This window comes from Oryctolagus cuniculus, chromosome 8, assembly GCF_051225735.1.
Source record: "Oryctolagus cuniculus isolate XC-2025 breed Fujian yellow rabbit chromosome 8, ASM5122573v1, whole genome shotgun sequence".
Lineage (NCBI taxonomy): Eukaryota > Metazoa > Chordata > Mammalia > Lagomorpha > Leporidae > Oryctolagus > Oryctolagus cuniculus.
Window position 1 is genome coordinate 109,916,670 of NC_142874.1, and position 10,290 is coordinate 109,926,959.

At 40.3% G+C, this 10,290-nt stretch overlaps 1 pseudogene across 1 annotated transcript; it reads right to left on the reverse strand.

Annotated features, from left to right (window-relative positions):
• Nucleotides 1-1,119: 1,119 nt before the first annotated feature.
• Nucleotides 1,120-2,927, reverse strand: LOC103350763 (E3 ubiquitin-protein ligase RING2 pseudogene; annotated as a pseudogene). The gene has a single exon (XR_016212060.1). The product of XR_016212060.1 is annotated as an E3 ubiquitin-protein ligase RING2 pseudogene (transcript).
• Nucleotides 2,928-10,290: the final 7,363 nt, after the last annotated feature.

Consider the following 10,290-nt stretch of genomic DNA (forward strand, 5'->3'; position numbering starts at 1 on the left):
TTTTTTTCTCTATCAAATACCTATAATTTTTTGCAAAGGATTACATATCCAATGACTTCTCTAATGATGCATACTCCCATACTGACAGATAAAAACACATACATTCTCTAAGCATAAAGCTTGTATTAATAAACAACTTTCTGCTTAAAGACAAATTTTCAATTAATAATCACAATGGGATTTTAGTTGTTTATGCAATCACTAATCTAATATGTCACCAATAAAATCTAAGCAGTTTTATCACAAAACCAGGGTTATATTCAGTGGACATGCATTAATAATCTATACAACTTAACATTACACCAGAAAAAGAATTGAATATAAAAGTTCCCTTGATTTTTGGTAGTTTTCAAATTTCATGGCACATTACCAAAAAAACTGTAAAAACAGGTTTTATATATTTTCAATAAAATGGTAAAAAATTGAATAAGCCTTTAAGTTTTCATACTGGGCTGAAGATGGAACACATTCTGTCACACCAGACAGGTGATTCTTCGCAGCGACCAGACAGCCTTAGGAACAGTGGTGCTGGAGGTCTGTGTCCTGTCAGACACCCTTTGGGTTGATGTGTCTTCATGAACACTATGATAATACGAACTCAGAAACGTGCCTAGAGTCAGGGCAGGGATGGACATGAACACACAAGTCAATCTGATGTCTGACCTGTGAGAATCACGCTGTATGGACACCCAACAATAAGCTCCGTAACAAAGCTGAAGCAGAACAAAAGGACTGACCGGCTGACACTGCTGCAGAATTACCTGCCTCTGCATATCCAGCACAGGGCTCCCGCTCCATGAACCTGCTTCGACGGTGTATTAGCAGAGCACCAGATTTATATGCTGAAACGGCAGCCCAAAATGCTAAACACACTTCTCAAAGAGAAGCACACTCCGACTGTTAGTTCTATGTGCCATGTTATTCTTAAAACTCACGTGGCTACAGGTAAGAAAACAATTAGGGAAGCTTTCAACGTATCTTGTACTTTCCATCAAGGCTAAAGTGCAAAATATCTCCACATCTCTGGTATTTTAACAGGAAAAACATCAAACATACATAATAAAAGAACTGAAGTGACAGAATACCAAAAAAAAAATCTTAAATAAACACTTGAAGACTACATATTACTACCAATTTAATTTGTCTTTCTTCAGTGAAATCTGTCATTGAACCAAGTTCTCATAGAACCTAAGATTTTGTTTGATTCTCTTCCCCAGGACCAGAAATTCCAAAATATAAGGGGGAAAAATAACATTGCATTACAATGGACAGTAAGTTCATAAAGAACATCTTTTTAAAATGAATTATGGAAGAAAATACCATGAAAATAATAATCCTATGAGAATTGTTTTTAAGCACAGTAAATTTGAGCCTTGGTCTTCATGAAGATTCTCTAGTTTATATAGAAAACTATAAATATACAAGACTTCGGGGGAAAAAGTCAGAATACATATTATTTAACATTCTATAGGCCTAAGAAACTTGTGAAAGGAGTGGGGAAAAGAAGACCAACTGAATCTGAAGAATACAGAAAACTATCAAACTTCCTGGGTAAAAAAGTTGCTCCAAAATGGAACCACGCTCTGTGAAAGCACACAACTTAGATGTCTTTTTAAAAGAAAAAGTACTGAATAATGGCAGTCCCTTCCAAAAGGAAATCTTAAATTAAGGGGGAAAGATTCTCCCAGTGTAAGCGAGTCTGGCTCAGAAAGGAAACTGAACAATCCAATATCTGTCCTCAGAAGCAATGATGGTACAGCTTTAATATGAAAGAACTGGGCTATAAAAAAGTTCCGTCTCGGAATTGGTTTTAAAAGCTCATTTGTGCTCCTTTGTGGGTGCATAATAAAGTTCCATGGGCTTGTTCACTTTCCAGTACTTCTCGCTGACCAATTCCAGAGAAAAAGAGCCATTTAAGACAGTGAACTGGCCACTGGCTGTTGCGATGTAGATGGTATACTGCTTCTCACTGGCTGTATCCAGGTTCATCTGGTTTGATTCTCCTTTGCTTCGAAGTTCTTCTAAAGCTAACCTTACAGCCAGATACTTGGATAAGTGATCAACAGTGGCATTACCTGAAGTTTTTATGTGTCTTGTCTGTGCACTGTCATCCTTTTCCATAAGCGTGGGATGAGGCCTGAACACTAGCTCGATTTCACTAGCCCCATCCAGCACTGGATCGATGGCCACTGATGCATTGTTGTTATCCAGCTCGAGGCCAGAATCATCAGAGGTTTTGGTCCGTTTGTTACTAGGGCCTGCTTCCTGGTTGCTGTGGGTGGATGCGTTACTGCAGTGCGAACTGTCGCCGTTATCTTCTGCTCCGCTACCATTTTCGATCTGCTGTTTCTTGCCTCGCTGTAATCTGTTCATGGCCTGGATCTTCAGTCCCTCCTCGATGCTGTGACTCAGGGCTTGCTGATTGTTGTGCTTGTTGATCCTGGCTAAGACTCTCTCCTGATGCGCTTCATATTCATCACGACTCGGATAAATTTTGCTGATGAGAGCATCAAAGTTCGGATCTGGCCTGAGTGATCTTTTGGAAACTAGCTTTTTCCGACAGATGGGACATTCTTTGTTGCCGCTTCTCAGGGCCGTGATGATGCAGTCCGCGCAGAAACGGTGCAAGCACTCCTTGGTGGTCATGGTGTTCTTCAGCATGTCCAAACAGATCGGACACATCAACTCGCTATGGAGACTTCTGGGTGACACCACGATTTCCAAGCCATCTGTTATTGCCTCCTGAGGTGTTCGTTGTAGTTCATATAAACTGAGTTCCCATGTCTTGCTTAATGGCTGAGTTCCATTTGTCTGCACAGCCTGAGACATGGCGGCTCCCGCCCCCGCCCGGGCTCTGCGGGCCGCGGCCGCAGCGAGAATCGCGCCCCAGCCGCCGCGGCCGCCGGCGCCGCCGCACAATATGGCGAGCCTCCATTGGTTGTATATTTAAAAGAGGAGTAGAATGTAAAGCCGAGATTACTACAAAAAATATTTTCACAGCCACTTATTATGACATTGACCTGATTAGACTGAATACTGATAAATTAAGGAGAAAAACTAAATTTTCCTCTATTGTAATAATTATCCAAACCAGCAATCAGGGGCTTAGTTACTCCTAGTATCATTGTTGGTAATAAAATGTTTACTTCCACCAGTGAACAGGAATGGTAATAAATAACATGCTGGTTGGTTGACTGTGCAGAAAGGTGGCTCTGGACTCTGAATAATGGCTCCCAAAGAACTCTGGGATCTGTGTGAAGATCTAGATAGAAATCAGAAAAGACCTTTGTTCTAGAATAGTCAAGAACAGCAGATACCAAGAGAGCTAGGAAAATGAAAATTGTCTTGAATTAAATGTTGAAATATTTTGGTACTTGAAAGATAATATGGACTTCAGAATGATAGAAAGGAAACCTGAGCTCAGGGGCTGAGGAGACGTAGTCAGGATGGATATAGGAATCTACACCTATCTATTTTTATTCTGCACACACCAACAGCAACTGTGTATACTCTCTTCTGCTGGCAGCAAAACTATGTATTCTTTTCTTTTTTGTTTTTAAGAAGAGTGATTTGAAGTGTTTGGATGTTTGACTTTCCACTGACATAACTGTAGGGAATATGAGAATTTCATAGCACTAGCAAGAGACCCAAAGAGAGCCTTCTATACCTCTCATATCTTGATTAACTTGTAGTTGTATTGTGCAGTCTTTTAATACTGGTGTCCCCAAAGGCAATGCCAAGGTTGTTTGCCAGCACTGAATTTTCACCCATGGACTAATCACTGACAAATGTGGTATGCTGGGAACTGCCCAAGTACAGAAGCTACAACATGTGGGACCACAAAGGCCTTTGCGGTTGAGATGCTAACAGTCTTCTCTCTTCCTATAATCTTGGGATCTGCCTTCCTCTAATCCCTGGAAGGTGTAGCCCCATATATCATGTGAATTCATTCTCTATACCATAGCTGATTGGAGCAGCATTGGATGTATGACCTACACTAAACCTGGAATTGTGGATCCTAAGAGATTGAAACAATCAATGATAGTCACTCGTCTCATGAGCTCAGGCAAACCTCTGAGTCGTGGCCTTATTTGTTACATGTAATCACAGAGAAAGAGGGAATAGAGGAAAGAGGTAAGGGCCAAGCTAATACATATGTGGCTGCTGTGTGATGGAAAAGTGTCATAGTGACATAGTCTTTTCAAGTCTAGTTCTTGTTCACACAAGGCCTGAATTTCCTTAGCTACTTTGAGGGTATAAACTTAAAATACCCACTACTTCCCATAGCTTGAGTAGGATTCTTCCCTTAAACAGTCAATTCATATTCATTATTCCATTTGATTTTTCTAACCTAGCAATAACATTGACTCACTTGCAGACCAGTTAAGATAATATATAGATAATATATAGAATGTCTTCAATCTATTGCAATCACACAGTCTTAATTACTTGAACTTTTATCGGTCTCCTTGAGAAGGTCATGAAGTATCTGAATTTTAAAACAAAGAATCTACCCAAATTTACTTCACAGACTAGGTGGCCAATTGCTTGCGGATGTTGAGTGTTGATTGAAATTTAGTAAATTTGGCTTGTGAGAGACATGTTTGGCTTGATGCCCAAAGACAAAAATCTTTCTAACTAATGACATATGTTTTCAAAAATTCCTCTCTGTGGTTTGTACATGAAAAGAATTAAGTATGTTTGCTACAATGGGAACATTCTGTTATTCCCTCTTTTTCCAATGTTAGGGATATCAGGTTCTTTCTAACTCATGGAGGGGTTAGTTTGAGGGTCATCAACTTACCTCTCCACTCCAGAGGGTTGAGGGCCAACCTGGGCCTGAGCGGAGAGCATTGGTTCATTTGGATTCCAAGTGTGTGCCGGGCATATGGTGGGATTTGCAGCTCTTAGAACATCTGGATGAACACGTATCACTATAAATTTAGTTATTTGGGTAAAATATCTTTAGAAAATAAACTTCTTTAGAGCTAATTTTCCCATTTCCAAATTAAAATAAATATTGCCTAGACAGTAACACAGTATAATATTCATTTCATTAAGCTACCTATTTATCGAATTTCCCAAGAGACTTCTTTCTTGCTTTTCTGTAATACGTTATAACATTACCATAATGGCACTTTATTATTTCTTATTTTCCACATGTGTTGCTCTGATAATTGGAAAAAGTAAAAAAAATCAACTATTAAAATGACTGACCTTTACATTTGGAAAGCTAATTTGTTTGATATAAATACAGGAACTCTCATCAGGTTTCTTAAAACACATAGAACTAATGGTCAGTTTAATTTTTTATTAAAGGAAATTACTTCCTTAATCAAAATAGTCACACGGTATCTTTGTTTAGTTCTTTTTCTTTATGTTACTAATTCGTTTATGCCTCTGCCTCCTCAAATTTAACAGGTTTTTAATGCTTATTTTTTCATCTGAGAATTTAAAGATTTTAGCTATGAGCAGTGATCAGTGTCCAGAAAATTAACAGCAGCTGGGTCAGACTAGATACAGGATGGAGCCCAAGGTCATCCCAGACTGACAAGTGGGGAAGAACAACCTTGTGCCTTCAGAGGGCTTGTTCTTTCCATTTCCTCCTCCTCCCCACTCCTTTTAAAAACACCAATTATATCAATTTGTACATTTAAAAAGCCAGGGATGGGGGTTGGGCATTTGGTTCAGCCCTTAGCTTGCTGCTTGGGACACCTACATCCCATATTAGAGTGCCTGATTTGAGTCCAGGCTCCTCCTCCTTCTTTTTTTTAGATATTTATTTATTTATTTATTTGAAAGTCAGAGTTACACAGAGAGAGAAGGAGAGGCAGAGAGTCAGAGAGAGAGGTCTTCACTCCCCAATTGGCCGCAATGACCGGAGCCGCGCCAATCCGAAGCCAGGAGCCAGGAGCTTCCTCTGGGACTCCCGCGTGGGTGCAGAGGCCCAAAGAATTGGAACATCTTATACTGCTTTCACAGGCCATAGCAGAGAGCTGGATTAGAAGTGGGGCAGCCGGGACTTGAACTGGTGCCCATATGGGATGCCAGCACTGCAGGCGATGGCTTTACCCACCACGCCACAGCACTGGCCCCCAGGCTCCTTCTAATGTATATTCTAGGAGTCAGTAAAACTTGGCTTAAGTCCTTGGTTCCCTGCCACCCATGTGAGAGACCCATACTGAGTTCTGGGATCCTGACTTGGGCCTGACCCAACCCTGGCTCTGTTGTGAGTATTTGGGGAATGAGCCAGTCGATGGAAGATAACTCTGTCTCTCTGATGAACCAGAAGTTTTTAAAAGTTAAAAAAAAAGAAAAGGAGTATTAAAAACAAGACAGAGAGGCTGATATTGTGGTATAGTGGGTTAAGCCTTACATGCAATGCCGACATCCCATATAGGTGTAGGTTCGAGTCCCAGCTGCTCTGTTTTTGTTCCAGCTCCCTACTAAAGTCCTGAGAAAGCAGCAGAAGATGGCTCAAGTGCTTGGGCCCCTGTCACCCACCTGGGAGACCTGAATGGAGTTCCAGGCTCCAAACTTTGATCTGGTCCAGCTCTGGCTGTTGAAGTCATTTGGGGAGTGGACCAGCAGGTGGAAGAACTCTCTAACTCTTCGATAAATAGATAGATAGATAGATAGAGATCTTTAAGGGGAAAAAAGGAGACAGAAAACAGCAATAGTGCCCAGGAACTTTCCTGAAGCATTTCTTTTATTTCAGCCTCTCAGGTAACTGCCTTATTGAGTTTTCAGCATAGTCCTTGGTCTTTTTGATGAGAGGTTAAAACATTCATACACAAAGGGACAGCCAGTGCAGCAGAAGGGACTTCTTCATCTCTTCTGGCTGTGTCTTGAGCAATTGAGTGCTCCAGAAGGCCAGTGTCTCTCCTCAGTGGCACAAGTAGAGGACTAGAGGATTCCCAGGGCTATTTCCAACAAATTTAACATCTCTCTTTACCTTAAACGTTTCGTCTATTAAAAGACTGGCTTCCCAGATTACATCATTTGAAAGACAGTCCTTCTCTTCTTCTAACCCTGTCTCCTGCCCCGTCCTGTCCATCCAGCCTCACGCCCTCCGCCCTAGGGAACCCATGGGCCATCGTAAGTGCACTGCCCATGTCCCCTACTCCTCATCTGGTTGTGTTTGTCTCGTTCTTGTTTAAGTAACACTGTTATGGGGCTGCCTTGGGCTTGGTTCTTTCCACTGGCAGGCTAATGACTTATGGGACAGTGAGACAAAAGTAGGGATAGTAAAGCGAAGTTTATTAAAGCACATTCCAAGGGAATGAGCCAATTGAGAAAAAACATGGCCTCCTTTCTTCCTGAGTGAGGCTAAAGTATGAGGGATGTTGATGTGACGTGGCCATCATGCTCATAATTGGCATTTTTGATTGACTTCTCTTCTGGAAGTTGCGTGTCTTTGGACTCTTTGCTCTGCCCACTTCCCAGTATGCATTGGGAATGCCCACTAGGGATGGGGGAGGGAAAACCACATGCTAATTGTATGATAATGATCATATAATGAAGCAAGGTCACTCTAATGTCAATCTGAGTTTCGTTCCACATGCACCATGAACTAGACTTTTCTGGTTTGGCTGAGTTCCCATTTTATCAGAACAATTAAACCAGAAGCTAAACCATGAAGTGGGTGGTCTTGGTGGGCTGGGGCAGATAGCAGAGTCACTGGTTTCTCCCCTGGAGGCGGGTTTGGTGGCCATTCCCTAGTCTCTCATGCCCAACTTTGTGCCTAACGACGCTGGCTTTTACTGTTACCACTTTCTCTGCAGTCCTTTCAGAGACAGCTGTTTCTCTTGTACTTCACATGAACTTCCGGTCCTTGAGGTGACTTGATGGCCTCTTACCTCCAAATTTCCCTCTCCTCTTCCTGATGAGCCTTTTGTTCTCTGGAAGCTCATGAATTCAGGGTTTACCATCACCCACCTCAAGGTGCCTTCGAGTTGTTCCTTCTCACTGCTTGGATGACTATAACAATAGTTCATTTCTTTCACTCTTTGATTTCTCTTGGCGCTGTGCTAACTTCTCAGTTCCTTGACTTTCTTATCCCCAAGAATCTCCTCTCTCCACCTTGCCCTGCCTTCTTAAAGTGTGTATTTAGTAATAGACAAGCCTATATTCCTGACAATTACCCCGTCTCCCACATCTCATTATTCTCCCAGCCTGCTAACTCCTAACTTTGAATACTCTCCCTGTGGTAATTCTACTTCTTAAAGACTTATTACGTATTGGCCCTCAAATGCTTTCTCTATTAATAACACTTTATTGTCTGCAGTCTTCTTTTTACAAACTTATATTCTAGGTTTGGGCATCCTACACATTGCTTCGCTAAACTCTTTAGCCTCTCTGCCTCCATGCATGTACCTGCAAACTGTAGCCCTGCTTAAGCCCAATTTTCTGCATATCCTGGCCTACAGCAGAGCATCTGACCATGATTGACTGGCCTTGGTTCAGATTTACAATCCCAGAATCCAAAATCAATGAGCACTGTCAGAAAAACCCTATTTCAGTTTTCTAATAAACTTGCTTTCATCCTCCCTGGATGACTATTTCACACCTCTTCTCCAGTCTCAAACATTGCTTATTCCCTCTTACTCTCAGCTGATGACTTGGTCTTGAATTTCATAGAGAAAAATAGACGCAGTCAACAAGAACTGTGTCATTATTCTACCTTCTACCTGTATTTTTAGCCACATCTTCTGCCTATCCTATTTTATTGCTCTTGGCTTGTGTTTGGGTCCATTAACTTTCCCAAATTGCGATTAGGTTTGCCAGTCCCATTTCTTTAGCACCTCTCTAAATGTTGGAGTACTCTAGAGTTGTTTTCAGCCCTCTGATTTGCCCTCGTTACATTTCCTGTTTAATCCCATGACTTTACATACCATCTATGTGCAGATAGCCCCTAAATTTTTACTGATACCGCTGCTGAGGTGTTATCCTGAAAAAATCATACATCTGATTGCTTCTTCAACCTTTTCATTTGGGTTTCTCTAACCTAACAAGGTTTCTCTTAATTCTCCATCAAAAAAATGAAAAATGAATGCAAAATTAACTCCTGTTTTTTCACAGTCCTTCCATCCAGCAGTAAATGGTGCTGTTGTCCACTCAATATATGTTTGGGCCCACAACATGTGAATTCTTCTTCAGTCCTCCCTCCCTCACTGCTTACACTGAATCTAACAGCAAATTCATTTGCCTTTGTTTGCAAATTGATTCCAAACCTGACTGCATTTCATCATTTCCAGAGCTACAAACTTTGTCACTATTAGAGGGTACTTCAAAGAGTTTGTGGGAAAATGGATTAAAAATTAGTTTCTTTTGGATACAAATTTCTTTTTTAAAATCCATGTAATGTTTTCTCACTGTATGCACTTTCTGCAAACTTTTTGAAGATCTCATGTATTTTACTTGGTGCACTTAGAAGTGCTTGAAATTGTTGTAATTCTTTGTTTACTCTCTGTTTTCCTATGTTAGAATGGAAGCTCTCTGAGGACAGAGACTTTGTCATGTTAATTGTTGTGTTCCAGGCATCATTGCCAACACATAGTAAGGGATCAATAAACAGTTTTGCTTGAATGATATTTTAGTGAGATCTTTCATTTAGTGTATGCATTGAGTTATATAGACCATATTGAAAATTTCCATTCCTAAAGTCCCAATAATCTGTCAAGTCTCAGTGCTAAAAAGCGAATCAGGCATCTGGTATCTAGTTATCCTCTGTAAACTGTTCATATAAAATGACTCTAAAAGATCATTTAAAAATATGTATCTATGTAAATACATATAAATTCACAATATATACTATAAGTGTGCATCTCTATACATACACATGCTCCTCAGGGAACTTTAAAAAGCTCATGGAAAATTTATATTATCTTTTAATTCCATTTTCCATGAACTTTTTGACCCCTTGTATGAAAGCATGCTATACTACTTACAAAAAGTGGTCATATTATTCATGCAGGTTTGGGGAGTACTTTTCTCCTTTCTTCTTTTTCATTTGCTTCTGCCTTCTCTATTTTGCCCCTACCCTTTACCATGTAATTCTCCAAATTCCAAAATAACAGTCTTCTGTGTTTTTATACATGCCACTATAATTAATAAAACAGTTAATATATTTATTCAAGCATATAATTATAGAAGACATCTTGTCATTGACTTTATTTTACAACATAGTATTATGTTATGCTTACATGTATGCATTTTACTATTCAGAATGATACTTTTATCAGTTTGACTCTAATGATTCCTCCATAAATTATAAGTGCTAATTCTTGC